General features: G+C 41.2%; 1 protein-coding gene and 1 long non-coding RNA gene across 5 annotated transcripts in view; one reads left to right on the forward strand and one right to left on the reverse strand.

Moving 5' to 3' along the window:
* Positions 1-1,261: 1,261 nt before the first annotated feature.
* On the reverse strand, positions 1,262-4,384 carry LOC116668286. Its single transcript, XR_004325405.1, has 3 exons — positions 4,277-4,384; positions 4,092-4,191; positions 1,262-1,400 (listed from the first exon to the last, which is right to left on the reverse strand). It is a non-coding gene; the product is annotated as an uncharacterized LOC116668286 (long non-coding RNA).
* ZBTB40 (zinc finger and BTB domain containing 40) overlaps positions 3,402-15,527 on the forward strand; it is a 69,458-nt gene continuing 57,332 nt past the window's right edge. For 2 of the 4 annotated variants that reach the window (XR_004325403.1, XM_006183155.3), the window contains exon 1: positions 3,405-3,583. The gene's annotated coding sequence lies outside the window, so the exon portion shown is untranslated. Of the gene's footprint in view, positions 3,584-15,527 lie in introns of all 4 variants that reach the window. The other 2 variants (XR_004325404.1, XM_014557937.2) reach the window with 2 other exon arrangements.

Raw genomic sequence — 15,527 nt, forward strand, 5'->3', positions numbered from 1 at the left:
TTTTGGATTAGATGGATATGATGGGGCTGTGTGCCATGTCCAAAGATGTTGATTCTGTTACTCTGAATGCAACAGAGCCTTTTGTCTTGGGGGAAATTGAGGCAAGGGATTCATTCACAATATAAGATATGGGTAGGATCAGACCCACAGAAGGACTCTAGACTCTCACTGGCTGGGAGCCCCTTTGGAGTGAGGTAGTCTCTCCCTTCTCCTGGTCTTTTGTCATCTCGGATGGATGAACAAGCTGACCTTTCTGAGTCATTTGGCAAATTCCAACAGCATCCACATCTGAGACTCTCTGGTCTACACAGGGGTAAGATCTGATGACTAAGCTTCATTTGGATTGGAGAAAAGTAGTGAAATTCTAACACTTAGAAAGCCAGGAAAAAGAATGCTAAGGCCCAGATACCTATTCTAGCAGATAAAAAGCATATGCTGAGCCTCTAGCAAACTTCACTTCTACAAATAACACCACCGCCTTGGGAAACAGCAGAGACATTTGACCAGGCGGCAGCTGTGCAGAGAGTGCTATTTAAAGACTCGGCTTTTGCAGCCCAAGGACTCTGGGCTTAGGATTTGATTGGAAGGCGGAGAGAAGACAGCAAAGACTGAGGAAAGAACCAGATTTGGGGAAAAACATCACCAGGTGGTTGGCTGCTGATATGAACCCTGAATATGTTAAATGAGCTCATTTTAATAAAATTATGTCTATCCATCTCTCTGAGTAAATTAAATGTGTTAATTCATGGAAAGTGCTTGGAACAGTGTCCACTTCATAGTGCTTATTGAAGGGAAACTGTCATTATTACCATTATTATCTCTCCATCTACCTACCAACATATATATTTGCCCAGAGATGGAGACATGCTCATCTGTAATGATATGTTACTGCTAAGTGGTAGGATTTAGAGTGATTCTGTTTTTAACTCTCTTTGTATTTTTTTGTAATCCTTGAATTCTTTATAATGAACACATATATTTTGTAAAAACCACAAGTCACTATTCTGGGGGAAAAAAGTTAAGCCCTTAGAGTCAGACTTCCAAAGTTTCAATACCAACTCCGCTGATGAATAGCTGTGTGACCTTGAGAAAATTATTTACTTCTCTGAGTCTGTTTTCTCCTGTATAGCAGGGGGTAATCATGTTACCTACTTCATTCGGTGGTTATGGGAACTAAATGAGACAGTCCAGGAAGAGCTTGGCATGGGGTCTGGCAGAGGGTAAGAAGAAGACAAATAATGACTTATTACTAGCCATAGAAGTGGTCCTGGCTGTGTTATTTCCTACTAGGGCAAGGATTATGTTCTGTTTACCTCAGTGTTCTTGGCATGTAGTAGTCACTCAGGAAACAGTTGGTAGTTTAGCTGGAGTCACCTCAAACATTGGCTTGGGAACATTCTCTGTTGAGGTAGAAAAAAAGGTGAAAAGATCTCAAGCACCTTCCCCTTATGGTCAAGGAATGAGTCCTTTTGATGATTGGGAAGCACAAGTTATTTCTCCAAAACTCTCGAGACTTTCCCAAGATGAGGTCCTTGGAGGGTCCACCATTGGTTTCTTATTCTCCCATATAATGGCCAGCCAGAAGCCAGGGCCACTGCTCTCCATCACCTTATGCTGCTCTTCATGGACTTGTAGGCAAGTCATTTCCATGAGAATTTCCAATAATGCAAAATGTCAAGTGAACAATTACAGGGAAACTGCAGCCATTTTCCATTGACTGTGTGTGAGTGTGTTGAGAGATGGCATTCTTTGTTATGTCTCAAACAATCCCTCAGAAGGAAACAGTCCTTCCTATATTTCCTAAACACTCTACAACCAACGTATATTCCTTTAAAATAAGAAATAAAAACTTTAAAACACCATCCTATTCTTTATAACCATGGTCCCAGGAATTCAGGGTAGCCTCATTTCCCTGCTTTCTCCTTGTCCCAATAGGATGCAGAATCTTGTTAAGTTAAACAGAGAGGACACGTTTCTGCACTTATTCCTATTGTTTGGGAACAATAAAGCCTCAAGCCATCCACATACACACACACTACATTGGTAATAATATTGATTTTTAAAAATCCACTGATTGGATAAATATTTCTCAAGCACCTATTAAGTACCAAGCGTCATTCTACAGGTTGGTTTGTTTGTTAAATCTGGCAACACTGTACTGAGGGCTCCCACTAAACGAGAATGTAGAAATGGTGGAAATTAATTAGGAGACACAATAGCTGTGACCGTGACTCTAGTGACTATAAAACTGATTGAATGTCCCCTGCTATATAAATCTGACCCTGAGCGTGACAGTGACATGAGTGTAATACTGAAAGTGACTAATTAGGCAGTAACAAGACGGTCCCGTACCCAGTAGGCGCCTACTAAATATTGGCTTGAGCATGCGGCAATGAAAATAGCTGAGTGACAATAATGGTGAAAACAACTGAAAGGGTGACAGCTGGGCACACATTCCAATTGCTACATTGTACAGAACCGTTTGGAGTTCGTGGTCGTGGTCGCATACTGGACAGTGACAGTAAAAAATGATAAACCGGATAACAGCAACAATGCAAATGACAGTTCTGCCCAGTAGAGTGATTTGTGATTAAAACGGTAATAGGTGTCAGTCCGACAATGACATCTCTCAGAACGACTGAATAGTGACACTATGGACGTAATCAGCTGTAACCAAAGTGAGAACTCGGCAATGCACTGAGACAACCGGATCTGAATGGCAGGACTGGCAGGGACAGAAAACTGGCTGCGTGTCAGTGACACAGTGACACTGGTGAGGATCAGTGAGCCAGAGCCGATGCGACTTAACTTGCCTGAAACTGTATGGAAATGACTTCATCTGCTTGGCGGTGTGAAGGCGGCAAGAGGAGCTCCAACATGGAACGCACAGTGTGCCACAAAACGTGTGACAGGAAAATAAGCACAAGAAAACTATGAACACTTTTACCCCCGGCCCCCTAAACTCTAAAATGAGGAGGAAGGAGAGGCGGGATCAAAAAGCCTTCAAAACGCCACGATTGGTTGGTACGGGTCTGTTAGCCTATTACGTCCAAGAGGCGCCAAGCCTCTCCACCAATGAAAATGCGTCTGGGGACGCATCCTAGGTCACGTCTCCGCCTTGCACGTGAACTTGTTGTTTCGGAAAAATGGAAAGAAATTTTTTATGCCTACCTGCCATTGCTTGAAATAAGATCTCAACTTTACTGCTGCCCGAGCGAGGGGCAGTGGAAATCCATTAGAAGTTTCCGAAGGGAGTGGGTGGGGGGAGTGGTCAAGGGTCAGAGGTCAGAGAAGTGGCAAGCAACCGGCTGGCCCTAGCGTCCTACCATTGGTGGAAAGCGCGCGCGTGACGCAGGCCCCGCCCCGACGAGGCCCGGCCCCAGCACGTGACTGTGGCGCGCCAGGCAAGCCGGGCCGCCCCCTCCCCGCTTATACCCCTCCGCGCCGGCCTCAAAATGGCCGCCTTCTGGCGTTTCTGGCGCTGTTGAATGGAGAAAGCTTTATTGTTCCCTTCGGGCAGGAGTGTTCGTGTCCTCTATGGCGCTGTCAATAAAGAACGGCAGTTTGAATCGGTGCTGAACAGGTAACCATAGAAACGGGGCTGGGACTCCGCGTTGAGACCCCTTTTGCAGCTGAGGCCTGAGAGGCGTCCCGAATGAGGGGCGCGCAGAGACCCTTCCGCGTGGCAAACCCCGCAGGGCTTGGCCAAGTCCAAGCCGCTTCCTCCCGCCCCGGGACGTGGACCCCCAGGGGCGGTCCACACTTCCGAGCGCAGGCTCCGCTCTATTCTCTGGCGGGGAGAGGCCCCGGGGCCGCGGCGGGGGCGCTCGGCAGGGCCTAGTCCCCACTTGGGGCCTGCCCTCGTCCCGCATCGCCAGCTACTCGGCCCGATTGGAGGCCTCTTTTCGCAGCTGTTTCTCGAAATCTCAGCCCCCGCCCCCCCCGCCAACTCCCGGTACCGGCCTGGGCAAAGTATGGCCTTGGGCAAAATCCGCCTTTCACTACCCCTCCCTTCCATTTTTGTCTGTTGGGAGCTAAGAAGGTTTTACTTTTTTTTTAATAGTTGAAGAAGAAAAGAATATTTCACAAACCTTGTGACAGTTTTATGAAATCAAATTCGGGTGTCCATAAACGAACTTTTCTTGGAACACAGCCATGTTCATTGTTTACGTATTGTCTGTTGCTGCTTTCCTGTTACAAGAGAGAAGTTGAGTAGTTGCAACACATATCGGATGGCTTTGACCCCTTGTCCCACAAAGCGAAAAGTACTTTTTACTTTTGCCTGGCTTTTCGCAGGAAGAGTGTGGCGGCCCCAGCTCTGGACACAAGTAGATTGGGTCAGTATTGTGCTGAATTGAGGGATTCCGCTGGTCCCATCTCAGAGTGGTGAACTCGAGTTATAGCTGCTCTGTGCACCCAGAGCTTTAATTGACCACTCTGGCTTTCATTACCTCTTCTGGTCTTACTGATTTATTATTCAGAGTGAAATTGTTTCTCCTACTTTGAATAACAAAAATACCATTCACCCAGTGTCTACAGTAAGCCAGATGCTTATTTATATTCATACACAGCGTTTTTGTACCAACAACTCTTTATGAGTGTCCATATGTCCATTTTGCATGAGGAGGACGCCCAGGTTCTGAGAGGTTAAGCTATTTCAAAATGTACTAGATTGTAGGTCTGGCAAATAGAGCTCTTCCCTGGGAGCCCCCTGCCTGGGGACCCACATCATACTGCTTGGACTTTATTCTTTCAGAGCTCTAAACCTGGAGTTATTGGTTCTTCCTTGAAGTCAAATCCAACTCTTTGTATCGTTTATGGAGATTTAATTACAACCTCAAAATGAAATTTTTCTCTACTTGCCTATATCATCAAACTTCTGCCACACCCCACTTTCTAACTTAGATGTTGCTCCTTTATAGCAGTTGGGGATCCCGAACCTAATTATTCCTCACTAGTTTAGTAACAATAGATAGAACACCCCATGCTTACATGCATGCATGTTAATCGTTCAACATTTGTCCAGCACCTACAATTTACTGGCGATGATTCAAATCCCTGGAAATATAGTGGTGAACAAGATCAACACGATCTCTACCCTCTCACAGAATTTAAATTCTGTAGGGGCTTGGACAGATGGCATACAGGTAAATAAAGATAATTTCATGTACAGCTATCATAGCATCATACTAGTAAAATCAGTAGTTAATCTTTACTGAGTGATTCCTGTGCAGCAAGGACTGCACTATGTGCTTCATTTCCATGGCTTATTTAATCCTCACACAAACACTATGATGTAGGTAGTATTAATATTCCCATTTCAAAGATAAGGAAACAGAGTCAGGAGAGATGTCCAAGGTTACATAGTTAGTGCCTAAGGGACCTGGGATCTGTCTGAACCTAAACTGATCACACTCAGCACCCTATATTATGCTGTCTGTTTATTATCTTTCCTGCTAATTTGGGAGGTCCCCAAGGGCAGGGACCACACCTTACCTGTTCTTGTGTCAGCTACCAGCCAGTGCCCACAACCTTACATTTGGTGAATATTAAATAAATCCAGGCCATTGGTTGAGCAAATATTTGTGTGCCTGCTGTGTATCAGGCACCACTGTGGTAGGCCCTGTGATTACTAGGGTGAAACATGGACCTAAAATCTGGTATCTCACACAGTAAGGCAGTAACAAAGTTATTCCAAATTGTGGCAGTGCTGCAATAGAGGAAACAACAGTGCCGACCTGGAGACTGCTGATAGCCCCCAAAGGCCTCTCTTCTGAGTAGTTGAAGCTGAAACTTGTTGAGTGACCAGATTCAGTCCAGCAGGAAGGGAAAAGGGAGAGGAATGGGGCAGAAGAACTTTTCAGTAAGTTCAGAGACTGAGCTGGCAAGAACTTGGAGTGTTCTCCAGAACAGAGCTGAAAGAAGCCGGTAATTGTGCTGTGGTTCAGTCCTGTGCTCCGAGACCCGGCCCTGCACCCAGCTTTACTGCACGCTCTTGGGCCAGTTAACAGATTATTGTCTAATCTGTCAAATGTGGATAAGGGTACCTTCTCAAAGGATTGTTATGTGGTTTCTTGTTGATACACATATTGCTGAATTCCAGTGAGAGAAAACTAACCAAATTTATCCCCAAATGGAAACTTATTTAAAGTGCTAAATAATAACAAAAATTCAGAAATATGTTACAGATGAATTTGACGGGTGTGTGTGTGTGTGTGTGTGTGTGTGTGTGTGTGTGTGTGTGTGTTTCTATCTTTAAGGGGAAGGGACCAGATTTTTTTTTTCAGTGTTTCTGTTAAGAGAGGAACTTTTCCAAATGGGATTTATTTTCTGAAACAAAAGTATACAACTATTTATGCAGAGCATTTTTCATCATTTTCGTGTTTTAAGCATGAAACCATTTGCGTTACTTCATTCTAAGAAAACCATAGGCTTCTTCTAGTTGGTAGTCATTTCAGAATTTGTTTGCAAATGATTTGGGGTTTCCTCTTAAAGTTTTCAGAATAATGATGCATACTTTAAGCAATACGTTGAATGCTTTAAAGCAGGTAGCAGATTTTTTGAATAGGTAAAAATAAGATAATATTTGGGCTCATAAACATGAAAAATTACAGAGGCAGTAATAAATTGAGCGAATTATATAGGAAGATCAGCAGTGTCAAGTTTTGCTTTAAACTGTATCCAGCAACCATATTGCACATGTCATCAGAAGATGTAATCCAGCCCAGCAAATGGAGCAGGGAACCAGACAGAGAGTGGCACGTTAATGCAATGTTAACCAACAAGCCCTGAATTAAATTGCTATTTTAGGTTTGGGTGGGACCTTCACATTTAAAGTATTGCAGTTTTACTCTGTGATTTGGGTCTGTTGGGTTCCAGTAAAGAGTAGGTGGTAACACTAGCTTTGAAGGATAATATAAAACTGCAGGAAGAGCCAGGGCATACCAATTTGTTTTTCAATCTATTTTATTTCAGTTCAAAGCATCGTTGCAGACAGGCAGTGCAGGGAAACGAGCCACACTTTGGCAATACTCACCTGCTTCTGGTGATTGAGGAAGACTGAGTATAACCAAAGTGTGGCTTGTTTTCATGGACTGTCTGTCTGCAAAGATGCTCTGAATGAAATAAAATAGATTGAAAACAAATTGGTATGCCCTGTTGCCTCTGCTGAGTATTTGCATTACCCTTCTGGAGTACCAGCACCCCAGGGAAGGCAGTGACCCTTCAGCCTCTTTCAACTCTTCAAGAGAGTGAGCTCTTTGATTTTCACAAGGAAATTGAATTGGGATATGTGGTTTTCTGGATCTCCAATAGCCTGCCTTCTAAAGCCATCATCCTGACAACATAGAGAAAGCAAGCTATAACCACATAAAGGAAAGAATTAAATATTAAGGGCATTTAAATTCAGAGATGAGATTGTCACTTTCTTTAAGTCATGCAGAGGGTGCAGTATTTCATTTGTACAGAGCATGTAGTTTTAAGACTCCTACAGTCCTTGAAGGAGGGAAGGGTGAAGGAAGGAAACTGTCTTTCCTTAAATTTCCTTCATGTTGTTAACTCCATATCCTCAAAATCATGACATCAAGTATTTCATTTCCATAGATAAAGTAAATATGTTTTTGCTGATCCACATCAGCTTGTTCATCTGGGGTAAATAAATGGTCAAGTTGCAAGGCATCCACGAATCCTTTGAATTTGTCTGCAAATTTGTGTGAATGCCATTTTTTTCTGGGAAGAGGGCCCATTTACAGGCCTTCCTCAAAGATACTGCGGGTTCAGTTCCAGACCACTGCAGTAAAGTAAATATGGCAATGAAGTGAGTCACATGAATGTTTTGGTCCAATCTATTTTGTACACTGTTGCCAGTAATCTTTCTAAAGCACAGATCTGAACATGTCACTCTCCATGCTAAAACTCCAGGATGCCTTGCCTGTCTTCAGGATAGCGCAGTTCCTTGGCTTGATTTGGGCTGCCCTCAAGCTCTGGCTGAGCCTGTCTCAAGCCTCAACTCTTAGCAGTCTCTCTACTCCCCTCTCAACCTGCTACTTGAGCACCAGTCATTGACACTCAGTGGGCCAAAAGGAACTTCACTCTTCCTGGACCAGTGGGCTAAGCTCTGGGACTTTTGGGCTGTTCCTTCTCTTTGGATTTCCCTGGCCATGTTATTAACTAGGCTGGTAGCAATGCTGTTATATGTACTGACCATTAGATTACTGAATGTTGTTTTAGTTTTCTGTGTGGTTCCTGTTGTCCTTAGAATGTATGCTATTTGAAATGTATGGTCAAACACTGTCCTAAAGTCTCCTGATGTAATTCTTTTCTCTGTGTGGTTATACCACCAACTTGATAAACAGTCTCATTTGTTTTAAATTTTGAGAATTGTTTTTAGAAATCAAATTTTGTTTTTAACTATAAAAACCATTTATGTGGTTCCAAAATCAAAACCATATAACAAGTTACATTCACAGAAGTTTTTATGTCATGCCTAACCCCTCTTCTCTTTCTCTTGAGTCTTGCTGCCAGGGTTTTGGGGTTTTGTCAATCTGTTAGGTAAGAAGTAACATTTCGTTATGGTTTAAATTTGTTTTCTCCTTTTATGAGATACAGAATATCTGCCCAATGTCTGTGGTATAAGTAGCAAAAGTATTTTTTTCCAATTTGTCACATGCCTGACTTTACATATGTTGTGTTACTGCTATACACAAGTTTTACATCTTTATATAGTCATAATTATCAGTCTTACAGTGTATTGCTTTAGATTTTGAGTCAGAGTTAGGAAGTTTGCACCACTCAATTTATGAGGAATTCATTAATGTTTTCCTCTAGTACATATATGGTTTCACTTTTTTTTCTTTTTAAATATCTAAGAGTGATCCATTTGAAATTTATCTTGGCATTTGGTGTGAGGAAGGATCCAATTTTATCTTTTTTCCAACAGCCAGCCAAGTGTCCCAACACTGCTTACTAAAAACTGTTATCTCTTCTCTATTGATTTGAGTAGATGCTAAACTCTTACATGCATTTGGGTTTTTTACTGGATTTTCTATTTTGTTCCATTGGTTAATTGTCAATTCCTGCCATTACAAAACTACTTTAATTTTAGAGGCTTGTAATTTGTTTTAATATCTGGAAGGGCTGGTTTTTTCATATTGCTCCTTTTTGGGGTTTTCCTGGCTGTTGTGCATGTTTATTCTGCGTATGAGCTTTATAATTTGTCTAATTTTCAGATGAAACAACTTGATGATATTTTTATTGAGATTATGTTAAGTTTATAAATTAGCTTGGGGAGAACTGACATCTTTATGATGCTGAATCTTTCTTTTATGATGCTAGATCATGATCTATCTTTTCATTTGCTCAAGGCTACTTTTGTGATTTTTTAGGAGTATTTTATGTTTTCTCTTATATAAACTTTTTATGCTTCTTGTTCAGTTTATTAGACTTTCATTCTTAACTTATAAAAAAATTAAATTAATTCCTTTTAGAATCCCTCCAGAACTTCTCAGAGAAGTTGTGCACATCCACGTACTCAAAACTTTTTGCATACCATTTCTGATGGCTCATAAATACCCTTCTCCAAAAGCCCATCCCCATATATTGTCCCCTCAAAACCCCTTACTCCTTTCCCATTCTCAGTATCTAGCCTTGTGTCCTACATACTGTAGGCAGTCAGCACGTATCTGTTGAATGAAATGAATAAAGCATACGGGGAAGAGGAAAGTAAATGAAGGAGTGAGAAGCCTATAAGACCTCTCCTTGGGGAGGTTGTCCTTTTACAAATGTCAGATACTCCTAAGCCTGCAGCCTGTAGCCTTAATTCACTGATTCGTAGTATTTTGTTCTCCTCATCCCCATCCCAGAACTTTAAAGTAAATACCATGTTGATAATAATAATCGTTTACTGAACACCTAAAAGGTGGGTGTTTTACATAATTATTTCTTGTAATCCTCATAGCAAGTAAGCAATAGGTACTATTATCCCCATTTAAAAAACTATTATAATGTGACAATGAATATATATATGTTCATATATAACTGAAAAATTGTGCTGTACACTGGAATTTGACACAACACTGTAAAATGATTATAAATCAATAAAAAATATTAAAAAATTATTATGGAAATTTCAAACATGTGAAAGTGAGAATAGTGTTATGTGCTCCCGTATACATGTTCACTCCATTTTACACTTGAGAAAACAGGTTTTGTAAGGTTAAGTAACTCAAGGTTACAGAGCAAAAGTCAGATTTAAAGCCCATCTCTTTTTAGCTCCTTAAGGTTGTCTTTAAATTTTTAAACTCCTGCTGGCCAGGGTGAGGCAGAAGCAAGGGAGCCAGTGCAGAGCCACTCTTCTAAGCTCCAGCTGGTAGTAGTAGCAGTATATTCATCTTCCCTTCTAATCACATCACAGATATTTCCCTCACTTCTATTGTTGCAAACAGTAAGCCCTCCTGTCTCTCCCTCTTTACTGCTTCTCTTACGTTCTCTGCTCTCTCTCTGCCTTCTCTTTATCTAGTTTTATTAGTGCAATCCGATATTAGTTGGTTTTTAAAGGCCTGTCACTGTTTTGAGTACCCACCCCCTAGCATGATGTTGGGAACATAGTAAGTACTTACACATTTAAATAACAGTGAAACTTGCTGCTCTAATTTGCTTAGCCCATAGGTTTGGTGTGGTGCTATAACTTACGAATGCTGCTCAGAAGCCCTGGCAGTCATTAAACTTGACTACCTTGACACAGACTGCTCTCATAGCTGGCGCTCTACTGTCAGCTGTCCTCAGCTCCAGTCAGATTCAAACCCGAGGGAGACTTTCTAAGGTCACAGTCCAAGACAGCAGAATAATTGGCCCCTAGAGTTCTGGATTTTTTTTTTTTCCTGGACAGCAAAATGTTGAGGATGAAATTTTCCATGTCTTCCTTTGAACATTTTTGAGCAAATACTGTGGAATCCCATAGGCTCTTTCCAAAAGTTAAAGGCAGTAGAGAAGTTACCCTCTTCTGCCTTTTTTTGTTTTTTAATGTGTGTGTTAGCTCCTCAAGTTAACCCTCTTGTCATAATCCCTGGTGTTGGAGATGAAAGTAATTCCCACTTCTTCAAAGACAAAAGAAAAGGCTTTACAGCACCGAGAGGAGAGGAGAATGCATTTCATCTGTGCAGTGTACACAGAGGGGTCCTGAAGGGTGGGGGAGCTGAGTAGTGTAACAGGACAGTATTGCAGGGAGCTGGGGCTCCACAGTCTCTTCAGTGCTTCTGCTGCTTGACCACAAAGAATGAGAAGAGGCGTGTAAGCTTTGACCACAAAGAATGAGAAGAGGAGTGTAAGCTGGAAGGGGTCTCTTCTTCCCACCTGTGCCATAAACTCCTTGAGAGCAGGGAGTATGCTGGATTTCTTCTCTGTGTCATTCCAACCCAGGTAAGGGCATTTGGCTGAGCTCAGGAAAGATCTGCTGGGTAGACAAGTGCACTCTGCCTACTGACTAGGCTGGGAAACAGGGCCTTGCAGCTACTCTGGGGCTGCACGGGCTCCACACCCTCAGCGGCACTGTCACCAGCTGCGTGGCCTTGGACAAGTCAGGCGTTAAGAGTGATGTGGGCGGTGCCTCACGTAGCAAGGAATAGTAGACTCTAAGTAGAGATCTGCTCTTCCTTAAAAACCACCTGATTTACTGTGTACCTTTGCACTGCCTCTGAACAGAGAGTGATCAAAAGAGTAGGGGAAAGACTCAAGGATCAAGAGCTTCACTGCTTTTAAATTCCCAGTCTTGGGCAGTATCCGGTGGTAAAGGCTCTGGCTCTGGAGTCAGACAGCGTGGGCTCGTTTACTGACTCTACCGCTCACCGGCTTTGTGATTTGGGGCAAGTTTTTTAATCTCTCTAGGCCTCCACTTTCTCAGTTGAAAGTGGAGTTAATAATAGTAACTACCTCCCAGGTTTTGCAAAAATTACATAACACCACCCATGCAAAATGCTTGTCACAGTATCTAGGACGTAGTAAACCTTTGCAAAATGTTAGCTCCCATCGTTAGGTCGCTACCTTAACTCTTCCAAACTGTGTCTTTCTATTTTGCCTTTCCATAATGTCTTCTTCATTGCTTTCCACCTAGAGTTATCTGAGTCACAGGTAATGGAAGAGTCTTGTTCCTGTCATTAGTAAACCAAAGACCTTAAAACACTTCTCAAGGTCTCACTTTACGCATCTGCAAATGAGGGGGTTGAAACAGGTGATTTCTGAAATTCTTTGTATCTCCTACTAATTTTTAATGAATTTAAGGCTTTGTATGAAATCTCTCAGATTATAGTCCAGCACTGTGTTGTGAGAGGCCTAACCCTCTCCCTTTTCTAGTTGACTCTCAGCTGTATGAAACTAGCAATGCCTACAGACTTTTTAAATTTTTTTGGTAATATTTGACACACAGTATATAGAAGATACATATGTAACTTAAATAAGTGATGAGGCAGCATGACTAAATATAAGTACATGTGTGAACTGACCACATAACCAAAAACTGTAAAAACAAATATTTTAGGGGGAGCGTATAGCTCTGTGGTAGAATGCGTGCTTAGCATGCACAAGGTCCTGGGTTTAATCCCCAGTACCTCCACTAAAAGATAAGATAAGGTAAGATAAAGAAACCTTATTACCTCCCCCTAAAACAAAAAAACAAAAAAAAATCTTAGCAGCAGTATTTTTATGCTTGCTTTTCATGTTTAGTGAATGTTTATAATGTTATTAAAAATTGTCCTTTATGTGTATTGACTCATTTGCAGTGGCTTATTAATGCTTACAACTACCCCATGAGATAAGACTAATATTATCCCCATTTTATATATGAGGAAACTGAGGCCCAGAGAACTAAGCAACTTGCCTAAAGTCATACAGCTGGTAAGAGGGGCAGCTGTCTGTCTCTCTCCGTCTGTCTCTCTAGCCTGTGCTCTAAACCTTTACTGTTAAATACACTGCCTTTGGAGTCACAAGGCCTGTTTTGGTATTCTTTAGTTGTCTGAGCTCTTTGCTTTTTACATTAGATGGGTATCTTTGAATTTGGAATTTGCTACTGCATAGTCCAGATTTATTCCTTGCTGAAGAAAAGTATATTCTCATAATCAGATTGGTGAAAACTGAGAATTCATCCACATTTCCAGGTCAGGGCAAAAGTACCAGTACCAGTGACAAAGCCAAGGGTCTTTTGTAACACTTAAGAGGTTGAATGTGAAAGCACTGAAGTGATGATTGCTTGCTGAGACTCTTGACTCCAGGATGGAAGAGTCGGCATTAGGTGTAATGCAGTCACAATCCCTAGTCACTCATTAGATGAATGTGTTGTTCAGGAGATTTTGCAGTTTGACCTCTGAAGAGTCATCTTGGAAGAACTACTGGATCTGAGCAGCCTGGCCTGGAGAGGCAGATAAGTCTCTCAAAGCCTCCTTCCATTACAATAGCCTTGAAAAATCACTTGTTTCTATGAATTAGTCAAAAGATAAGAGGACACAAGCAGTTTGTTATGCCGAACATTTTGATGTTTTGCCTCATTGTATTTTATAGAATGCCTCAAAAGAAGAGTTTCATCAGAGATTGAGAGAATCTGGAAAAAGAAATTCATTGAATGTAATGGTTATTATAGGCTTATCAAGAATCAGGTGCTAGCTGCCAGTTTTGAGATGTGAAAAACAGCCTTTTTAGTGGTCCTTAATCTGCTGTGTCTCTACCTCCTTGAGAATATGGTGGCGAGGTGGTGGTAGAGGTGATGATGCTGCTGATGTTGATGGCAGCTAGCAGCTACTTAATGTGCTGACCCTTGAAATGTCCCTAGCATATAGCATTAACTCATTTAATCTTCTGGCAACCCAGTGAGAGAGGTGCCATTACTGCTCCTATTTTGTAGATGAGGAAACTGTGCCCCACAGAGCTTAGGTGATTTTCCCAAGATTTGTAATTGGCACTCAGTCTTCACACCCAGGTAGTCTGGTTCTAGCTTTAGCCTTTAACTGCTGAGCCCACTGCTGCTCATGACCTCTCCCAGAAACTGTACAGGTGAACAATATTGTGTGTCCAGTAATTTAAAGACATATAGACTCCTGTTCCCCTTCCCTGTCCATGAACTTGGGTTCAAACCCTAGACTTATGTAAATTCCTTGTGGACAGAGATTATATCTTATTTAAGTTTGCTTGGTGCATAGTAGGACCTAAATAAATGTCTAATGAGTATATAGTATGTTGGAAATGACACTAGCTTTGAAGCCAGACAAACCTACCTGAGTTTTTAAATTTTCTGGTTGTAAAAATAATGCATGTTTACCATAGAAATATTTGCAATGTATGAAAAAGAAAACAAGCCCAGCATAGCAACGCTACCTAGAGATAACCACTGTTAGCATTTTAATATATTTTCTGTCTTTTTTAATGCAAATGTATATATGCATGTACATATATTTTTAAACCAAGTTGGAATTATATATACAGTTGCATGCTGGTGTTTTCCTTTTAGTATATGAGAGCATTTCACCACATTATTAAAAATCTTCGAGAGCCTAATTTGAAAAAATTTATTTAGATATAATTCATATACCATACAATTTACTGTTTTAAAGTGTACAGTTTTCAAAATCTGTGTAACTATCACCACTTTCTAATTCTAGATCATTTTCATCACTCCAAAAAAAAACCCCCAAGCCTATTAACATTCACTCCCCAATCCCTCCTTCTCCCAGCCTCCAGCCATCACTAATCTACTTTCTGTCTCTATGGATTTGCCTATTCTGGACATTTTATATAAACTGAATCATACACGATGTAACCTTTTGTGTCTGGCTTCTTTAACTTAGCATAATGTTTTCAAGGTTCACCCATGTTGTAGCACTGTCAGTATTCCTTTCCTTTTTATGGCCAAATAATATTCCATTATATGGAGATACGCACACACACACAAACACACACTATTTTGTTTTCCATTTATCAGTTGATGGGCACTTCAGCTGTTTCTACTTTTTGGCTGTTATGAATAGTGCTGCAATGAACATTAGTGTACAAATTTTTGTGTAAATATATTTTTTCATTTCTCTTGAGTATATACCTAGGAGTGGAATTGCTGGGTCATACGGTAACACTGTATTTAACTTTGTGAGGAACTGCCAAACTATTTTTCACAGGGGAGGCATCATTTTACATTCCTACCAACAATGTAGAAGGTTTCCAATTTCTTCACCTCCTCAGCAATGCTTGTAATTTCTGTTTGTTTGCTGTTTGTTTGATTAATAGCATCTTAGTAGGTGTGGAGTGATGTTTCATTGTGGTTTTGATCTGCATTTCCCTAATGACTGCTGCTGTTGAGCATCTTTCCATGTGCTTATTTGACATTTTGTATATCTTTGGAGAGATAGACAGCTATTCAAATCCTTTGCCCCCTTTAACATTGGCTTATTTGTCCTCTTATGTTGAGTTTTAAGAGTTCTGGATATCTTAGTCTGATATACTGTATTTATATATTCTGGATACCAGACTCTTGTCAGATACGATTTGAGAATATT

Source organism: Camelus ferus, chromosome 13 (assembly GCF_009834535.1).
Source record: "Camelus ferus isolate YT-003-E chromosome 13, BCGSAC_Cfer_1.0, whole genome shotgun sequence".
Taxonomy (NCBI): Eukaryota; Metazoa; Chordata; class Mammalia; order Artiodactyla; family Camelidae; genus Camelus; species Camelus ferus.